The 9,576-nt window shown below is 38.6% G+C and overlaps 1 protein-coding gene across 1 annotated transcript in view; it reads left to right on the top strand.

Moving 5' to 3' along the window:
* Positions 1–1,959: 1,959 nt before the first annotated feature.
* The window catches only part of LOC103373597 (long-chain-fatty-acid--CoA ligase 1-like), a 19,139-nt gene continuing 11,522 nt past the window's right edge, over positions 1,960–9,576 (top strand). Inside the window, exon 1 of the mRNA XM_008303516.1 lies at positions 1,960–2,033. The gene's annotated coding sequence lies outside the window, so the exon portion shown is untranslated. The remainder of the gene's footprint in view (positions 2,034–9,576) is intronic.

The raw sequence follows: 9,576 nt of genomic DNA, 5'->3' as shown, positions 1-9,576 counted from the left end.
AGACTGACAGCATGTCTGAGAAACAGAAGGACAGTTCATACGCTGAACAACCAAACCAACTGGACTCTGATGAGGCTGGTTAGACCTCAAAGTTCTACAGTTTTTGCACTAAAACATAAAACATATTGTAAGTAAGCATACAGCTGTCCTCAGATGTGTTCATCCCCTTCCATTAAAGAAAAGGCAAAATTCACAATATTCACTCAAATAACTAGAAACTGAAAAAAGTAGTATTAAATAAAAATTTGCTAAATTATAATTTAGTGAAATAAGACATTGATTTTGAACTGTGGTTGAAAAGAAGAATTTAAAAAAACAAAAAAACTGTCCCGGACACATTAGAGCACTTTGCTGATGAGCAGTGAAATCACAGAATTTACAGAAAACACCTGATGGCAGTGATTGGCTCAAAGGGTTGTTCAACTAGATATTAGTTTATGGGTCCCATCATGGTTGTTTGCTTGTTTTTTGTTTGTTTTTAAATATATATATATTTCTGTTGAACCACAATTCAAAAGCAACGTCATGATTTTCATTACATTTTTATTTGTTATTACTTTTTTCAGTTTCTAGTGATTTGAGTGCTAAACTATCCAACAGTTTAAAGTGCTCCTCTACATTTCAGAGGGAAATATTACACTTCGGTCTCCACTACATTTATCTGTGCTTCAGACTTCACACAATAGACAATATAACATGCTTTTAAAATAAAAGACACAGTTAAATATCAAACCAGGGGCTTACAAACTTCTTGGTATTTGACAATTTACAAAAAGCAGTGTGTAGTGACATTTTAAACATCTATGAATTGTTAACAGCTTCACCAATCAGTGTTTTTTCCCCGCTGAGCTTCTCACGTGGCTTCATGTCGATGCACGTTCAAATCAGAAGTTTAGAGGAAAAAGTGGAAACAAATTTGTTTATCTGAGCTTTGTTTTTTTTCTTTCTTTTTTCCTCTCCTATTATTTGTAGCTCTTAGATGTATTTGCTGTCTCTGTCTATAAAACTAAAGTAGTTCAAACCAGCTCCACCTGCAGCAGCTACAACAGCACCATGCTGCTGACACTCAGATGCATCACTATTAAAATCTAATAATGCCAGATATGATTTTATATTTATATATATATATGTGTGTGTGTGTGTGTGTGTGTATTTCTCTGTTTTTTGTCAATTGCAAATTAATGGGTAATAATCAAACTACAACAACAACAATGCTAATGCAATGCTAATGCTAAACTGAGGTAAGACCATTGCATTTAGTCAACAAATCCCTAAACAGTATTGAAGTCATTTTGGTGCTCTAAGAAAATGTAAAAGAAATGATTATTTTATGTAATATTTGCACTTTACTGCTAACATGAGAGTCAAGTTGGGAGAAATCCATTAGTTTGAACAAAAAATAAACTTTTTCTGCAATATGTCAACATGTCAAAATAGACTTTAGCCCCCATGCAAATGCTAGATTTCTGACAAATTAGGTACATTATCATGTACAAGAGAAACCTAATAGCTAACCAGCAGTAATTTTTTTAAATTATTGTTATCCATTATTTATCGGGCTAACTAGCTGACTTTATGTTAAGCTAATAAAGTTAAAGCTAAAGCTAAACCTAGCTGGAGTTTTTCACTAGTATCGATCAAGCATCTGTTAATTATTTTTGTTGTGAATTTAAATATCAATGATGATACATTTTAAATTTTTGCCTTGTAGCCCCCCTCAATGGCAATAATCAAACTATTAAAAAAAATCAAAAATAATTTCTAAATGTGTTATCTAATAATAATGTTATAATTGTCCTGTAAATTTAAGCCCACTTCATGTGCACCTTGATGTTCAAAAGCATATATTGTAAGAGAAAACTTGCACTGTTTGTTAAGGGAGGGGGGGTTGTACTGTTCCCTCCTTGTGGCCCCCTCATGAGAGCTCTCTGGAGCCGCCCCTGCCTTTTATCCCTCGGAAGTTGCATTAACTTGACGCCAACTGCTGGTGCTGCTGATCCGGAGAGAGAAGCCGGGAGAGCCGCTGCTGACAGGTGCGAACAACCGTTAGTCTCACTGCTGCTTTGTTTGTTAATTGAACCGAATCCTTGTTTGTGTGCTACTTTTATTTGACACTATACGTTACTTAAAATATAATTCTAAATGTTTTAAAAAGTGTGGAAAGAGAGGTCAGACCGAACTCCATTCACATATCTGACATTTTATCGACCACAGTGTAAAAACACACAACTTAGTGACAGAATATCGACCGACATTTTGCAGCTTCTTTCTTTTACGCACTTTTTATTTTTTTTTATTTTTTTTTAAGAAACGAAACGGTAAGATTGTTTAATATTTACTTACTTACTTTACTTTTAAATGCTTCCTAAATAGCTTTCAATTTGAAATTTAGTTCGTTTTTTTAGTATTTCAGTGGGTTTCCAGCTAATTTTAGTGTAAAGTTCTACTAACTTAACGGTTACAGAACGTTCCCTGGAGGTTCCCTGAATGTTTTTTGTGTGTCCTGGGCGATTATTTGTACTTGGTGCTGGTTAAAATTTGTCATAAGCGGGTGAACTTTATGGAATTCGGTATGTTTTTGTTTTGTTGTTGTTTTTTGTCGGGAAGTGAAAGTGAACCTTTTACAGTCACTTTCCATTTTGACCTTTAAATTACAGTCAGAGAGTTAAATGGAGAAAAAGAAAAAAACGCAGTAAACACCGGTAGGAGAAGATAACGTTCAGTTTATGTTAAATCTTATGTTTTGATACTGTTTGTGTGGGATTTGTTAACTGTAAACGTTGGATGTAATGATTAATTATCCGTAGCGGGGAGGTGAGGTGCTGCCACATGTGGCTCTGGTGGGATCAGCGCAGGTTTCGAGGTGAAAGGTGACTCGGCTCTGATTGGCTGACAGCCATGAACCCACGCTGCTGTCATTGGTTGTTCAGCCTGAACCCCCCTCCCCTCCCCTCCTCCATGGTTCGGATACAGACCGTACAGCGCTGCGCCCCCCCGCCCCCCCTCCGGCTCCACCTCCTGCCTGCATGGCGGTGCTTGTTGCTTGTTGTGCTGCACGGGGCGCTGGGGCTCGATAAGCCGGGTGGAGCACAGGCTGCTGCACTCATTATGTGGTGGACCAGCTGCAGCCACAGGCACGCAGAAAATGTCACAATGCAACAGTAAACAAACGTTGATGCAGTATTTAACCCTCTGCACTTTTTAATCCAACAATAGATTTAGTAATTTCACATCTTTAAGCAGTGGTGGAATAATTTTTAATGCTTTGAGGAAATCAAAAAGAAATGGTATTATGTCTGACAGTACAAAAACAGCTCCTGTGTTTTGTTTTTTTTTTTTTGTTTGTTTTGTTTTGTTTTTTTGTTGTTGTAAGGAAATAATTAAACTTTTAGCATTAGAGTCATGTGCTATCCATTAGTTTGACTAATGACTTTTGAGGAACGATTACCCCTCAGTTATTTTCAAAAGTTTTGACTTGCAAATGTTAGACTTTTGGTAAACAGTAACATAACAGCTATCCAGCTAAAAAGTATTATTATCATCTGAAAGACAAACTATCTGACTTGAGATCAAGCTAATCATGATGTGATATATTAGTTTGGAACATTCCTGCTGATTTGACGTTATTTTTGTCTTGTGAATTTAATTATAATATTTATTCTGAGTCGTTGATTAATTGACAATAATCAACCAGTTGAAAAATAAAAAATAAAAATGTGCGATCTGGCATTCGTGATGCACTTTAAGTCAGAGCAACATCAAAATTTGAGCTATAGGTAAAGATTAAGTCAATTTTACGCATAAGTAACAATTTGTATTGACATATTTAGTTTTCTCATGAGAGAGCTGTGGTCTGGTATGAGTTGATTAGCCTCTAAATTTGTTCACTTCAGCACAGTTCTTGTAGACAGCGTATTGACATTTTAAACTATCTGTATTTGAAAGAGAATAGACATTGCTCTTAAAGGGGGTCTCTCTCCCTGGATACCTGTTGTTCATATCACTGAAATAAAAAGTCCAGGGACATTAAAAAATACTACAGTGGAAGTAAAATATGTGCTTTAAAATCCTGTGTGATTAAATTTACAGGAACATTGTGAGGAAAATTCTACTTTCAGCTGCTCATTTTTCAGTTGATTCATATGTTTTAATACTTTATTATTTTAGTAAGTTTTAATATTTCATTGCTAATTAAGTTTCATGTTTGTGTGCTGACATTATTGTCTTACTCGGCTATATTGTACATGAGGCCTTAATTCCTCAATGCAGTCAGTTAAGTACAGCTTCAATGCAAAGTACATTTAAAAACATCTAAAGCAAAGTGTTGGTGTCAGTAGCTGATATATGAAAATCCCTCTCCGGTCATGGGCTTAACCCGTAGCAAATCCTCTCTTTGCATTAAAGTTACATGTTGATAAGTATTTTCCATAAACAAAATGTCTTCCTTCCCTACAGTGTCTTAAATGTAGCTCTGCCCCTGTGCTTCATCTACATTGTGCAGATCTACGTCCTCCCCTCATCTCATTTCACTAACTGTACATCCTCTCTACCAACCACATACGATTTCTTTTTGCTCTTAAACACTCACTAAGTTCATCCAGCATGCATTCAATTGCGACATGCTGTTTCGTCATAATGATGTACGTTGAACTTTGACCGTCGCAGTCTGCAGCGCAAATTGAGCTGTCTGTGTCGAGCTTGTTTACACTTGCATGCAACACCATGAAGTGTGTGATGTAACTGCACAGAAGGTTGTGGGTCACAAGGGTCACAAAAGCATGCCGGTTCACATGTTGCAAAACCCTCCCAGATGTAACAGGACATCTTGGTATTTTTTGGCACACTGCTAAATCTTTTCCTTGCATACTATATAGTATGATAGTATGGATATTGGAGCGCACTACTCTCCTCATGTCAACAGAGATGCAAGTAGAGGAGGCAAGGAGGAGATGCATGTATAGAGGAGTCAGGCAACATGACATGACAGGCGAAATGAGAAAGCCTTATCTCTTCGCTGTTTTTTTATGGCAATGTTAATTATGTATGACGTTGGCCACAGCTGTTATCACCTGTCCATTGTTTTTTTTTAATAACCTGCCACTGCATTATAGGGCCTCTGTCAGGTCAGCGGAACAGTGTTCATGATAACCTACAGTGTATATTTACTTATAATTTAATTCACAACATGGCAGAATGTGAAGAGAATGAATGGATGTAATACATTTTTATTCATTTATTTATTTGTTATGGCCTTTTTGCCTTTATTAGATAGGACAGTATTAAACTCATCTAGTGGCTGCTTTTGAAGGGACTCTGGACATGTCTGTGAATCCCATCGACGGACAAACAGTGTGTGTTCAAAAAGACACTGATTCATTGAATTACCAATGCGTCACACAGTGGAAGAGCAGTGGAGGCCATTGTTTTTCTCACCAATTCAGATGACACTTCTTTTGATTTTACTTTTATTTTTATATGAATCTATGATTTCAGATCCATTATTCCACATCGACAGGTTATTGTTTTTGTGTATTTGCATATATGTGTATTTGTATGCAGGGTACGCTATGTACTGTATGTGTGAGAGGGAGACGTTTGTGTTTTTAGTATTATTTATATGAAAAGAGGACTTCCTGCCACAGTTTGACAATAGGAAACTAAACACAGCTCACTCCATGCTGTGTTGTTACCTTAGTATTTTTTTTTGGACGCTACATCGGAGGCTATAACCCCTGTGCATGCGTTGCCAGCTCAACCAGGTGAGCTAAAGCAGCCATGTGCAATGTAAAGTGTAAAAGAGTTGTTTTTGTCATTCATTTGACCAAAATTTTACTTGATGCTATCGTGCAGAATTTAACAAAACTACATAAAAATGAAATTCTAACACCACGAGGCTCTTACCATAATAACGTTCTACTACATTATAGCCCTTTCCAAACAAGTTCAAACAGTGCTTATTGAGCTTATTAGCATTTTTGCAAACTGTCAGGGTTTTTTTTTTTTTTTTGGAGCATCAGTCCAGCACTGGTTTGCAATTTATGTCAACCAGCAATGACTAGTTTGCCAGAAGAAGCAACCGAATAGACTGCAGCAATAAGCGCTGAGTGACTTTCCTCTGCTATGTAGTTGCCTCCTTTGTTGTTGATAAAAGAGGAAGTTCAAAGTTCTTTATTGGCGTTAACATACCAAGACACAGTTATGCCAATGAAGTCCTGAGTAAATATTGACCTGAGCTTAAAGTTTGTTCAAAACATACTGACAGATTCAAAGACATGAAACACAAAAGAAAAGCGCAAAGTGCTTCATGTGAGATCACACGCTTCTCCCCAAACTGTTTCTGCTCACGTGCACACATTTTGTTAAACGATAACATTCAAGATAAATGTTCAGCTAATCAAACTGAAGCAACGTTTCTGAGACACGTTTGAGCCCCTAAAGGTTTGGGGAGCCGGGGTTGTTTCCTTTAATCCAACCTTGCATAAGTGCAACAGACAATTGTAATCAATGTTTTTCTCTCTGTCTGTCTGTCTGTCTGTCTGTCTGTCTGTCTGTCTGTCTGTCACTCTCTCTCTCCCTCAGCTGACTCTGTTTTAATGGGACTCTATCAGTGGCTGCATTTAGATCCACATCTGATTACCTACATGCCCAAACTTATTCAGTTGTTCTTGGCCAGTCCAACAAATGTATTCAGCTAGAACAAGTTATCAAGTGAGAGGTTTGTTATCTGACAGAAATGGAATCTGCAGGGTTTTTTTTTATAATCCATTGAGTGTTTATGGGATAACGTCAGTCTTTAAACATCATCTCATACCAGCTGCTTAGTTGTGAGGATTTGCTGCTTTTTTTTCTGTGACAATAAATTGAAAATCTCTGCATTTCTGACTACCAGTCAGCCAAGATATTTGAATGCGCTACCACAGGATTTAATAAAATGGCAATGGAGATTTTCCATTAACTGATGACACGTAGTTAATGAATGACCTCTCGTAAAAGACTACGAGTAAAACAACAGCAGACTCCACAACTCAGCGAGTCAACGGGTCGACTTGACTATTCTATTCTGCAGTTTTTTCCTTTGATCGCCTGTTATCTCGCCCGGTCTAATCACCTCAGCTGACCACACAGGGGCCAGAGGTCACTGAGGCAAAGGTGAGGACACCGACCACCTGCTTGAACCTGCTGGCTTTAACCAGCATTCGGTTGGAAAAGCTGCCATTCATTTCTGTTGTGCTGCAAGACATAAAACAGAGGCGTGATCAGACAAACAGGGTGTGTTGATGCACGCTGCATTTTTGTGGTTTTAACGACGTTGCGTATTTGGTTATATGCAGGTAGGCGAATCCCCAAATCGTATCACCCTCAGCCTCCACTATCTCACTAGTGCGGGCTAAGTTCATTGATAGTTTGCATGAAGTGTTTGAGTCGATCACACCAACCGTCTTGCTGCAACCGGCCAATCAGAGCGCTTCCTGGAGCCAGCCTGACCTTTGATTGGTAGATTAGCAGAGGTTATACATCAGCTTGTAACAGAATCTGCAGGAGTGTATGAGTGCATCCTCCTCGTGAGGGCAGAGCGTGCGGCGGTTGCTGTCGCTGCATTCCTGGTTCGCTGTCATTGGAGCTGAAAATAGAAAGCCGCCGTCTCACCTGGCTGCTTTCTGTTACAGGTTAGTGCGAAAGAAATCCTGAGATACACAAACAGGAGTAGTGAAATAGCTCTGCAGTGTTGCTTATAGAAAAATCCAGACGCTGTCATTACTCTGTCATCTCTCTGTGTGCAGTCGGTCTACAGGCGATGTCTTGTACAGGTTTTTCGAGTTTAAGAGGTTGGCATCGTGCAAATGTCATGCAATGTGTTGAATCCTGTGCCAGGCAGTAAATGCAGCTCTTGTCAGTTGTTGTTGTTGTTGTTTTCCACTTTTAAAAGCTAATTGCAAACAGGCGCTCTGTATTCAAAGGATTAGAAACTAGAAGGGAGAATTTTAAGCTCACTTTCTGTCACAAAATCTCAAAATGAAAGAACTTGAAGAACTTAAAGTGTGAAAAAGTTTAATTCATTTGCCAAGTTTGGCTGCTACAGCCTGAGTTGGTCTAATATGGCCAATCATGAGTTTTGCTTTGTAGCTTTAAAACAGGCATTTCTCAGTTAATGTATTGATGTGATTCACTATTGATGCTACTATCCTATAATTGCTGCAGTGACGACAAGTCTTCTGAAAGTTTTGAAGATTTTACCACTTCCACTTTTACATTAGATCTTGTGTAACCATTTAACAAACACCAAAATAATCTGTGCGTAAAGTTTTTGCAAATCAAAGTGATTTGTCCAGTAGGGCTGGACCCGAATAGCCAACTATTTGTTCGCTGTGCTGGAATCGGGATATCAATTCTGATCTCCAAATACCACCGAATATATCTTAAAAGTGAAATTTGTTAGTGACATAAACCTACAAGAGGGACAAAACAAGAGTTTCAGGCATTAATGTTGGTATGTCTAACTCAATTTCAACCACTTAGTGATATTCAGAGATTTTATTAGGGGTTGTATAGCTGGTTTTGACTGTGATATTTACAAAGCCACCAGATCATTTTTAGAGAGAAAACATCCTTTTTAGTGAAGCTGTTAAAAACTCAGACACCTGACGTGTCTTCGGCTACACATTGGTTTTGCAGAATCCCATACCTTTGGAAATCAGGTTTCATCTTTAACAATATGTCATATTTCAAAAGCTTGTGTCCAGTCATCCTTATTCGTCTTCATGCTCCAAGTCTGATCTGTTTTCCAATAGACAACAAATATTTTTACTTTTGTGAAATTCTCTGTGAAATCAAAATCACCTGTCCGACCTGGTCTCGATGCGATCAGAGTTGTCCCTCCTGTGGTTCTGTTAAATGGGTCTAAGGTCTCCATCCTCAGGGTTCACGCCGAGGTAGACCTGTCTCCGTGTTCTCACCTGCAGACGTCAGACCCTGGTTCTAATCTGTTTATTCTTAAGCAGTGCTTCTAGTCTGCCACCTTATCTGTGTGTTAGCTGTGACACTGAGAACATTTTCTCCACCCTGTAAACACAAACACATGAGCTGGGATCGTTGTACGCGACACCTGTGCAACTTGTCCTGAGAGAATCTGTTAAATACATGATATGTGACCTGATTATAGAGCAACATGAACCACAGCTGAACAGGTTCACCTGCTATTCTACAGTTGAAGCAGCGGTACATGGAAGGGCTTTTCCCGCCTCCAAATGGGCCTTTGGGTGATGCACACAACAGTAAATACAATCGTTCCACATACAGTAAAAGCAGGAGGTCTTTGTTATACTGTTTGTCAGGAATTGATGGATTTACCATTTGATGAACAAAAATGTCTAACTGGCCAAGGACACACGAGGTCAAATTCCTTCATTGACATATCTATAGAAAATACAGCTGTCAGCTAGCAGAGTGGAGCAGCAGAAGTGTGTTGGGCCCATAACCCAGAGGTCGATGGATCAATCGTCTGCTAGTTGCTTTGGGGTAGTGGTGGTTAACCAGAGTGGTTAGGCTTTGGACTAGTGATCAGAAGGGAAGTGGAGC

The sequence above is a fragment of the Stegastes partitus genome, unplaced genomic scaffold (genome assembly GCF_000690725.1).
Source record: "Stegastes partitus isolate 25-593 unplaced genomic scaffold, Stegastes_partitus-1.0.2 Scaffold2023, whole genome shotgun sequence".
Taxonomy (NCBI): Eukaryota; Metazoa; Chordata; class Actinopteri; family Pomacentridae; genus Stegastes; species Stegastes partitus.
The sequence above is the reverse complement of the archived record's forward strand: the minus strand, read 5'-3'. Positions and strand labels throughout refer to the sequence as shown.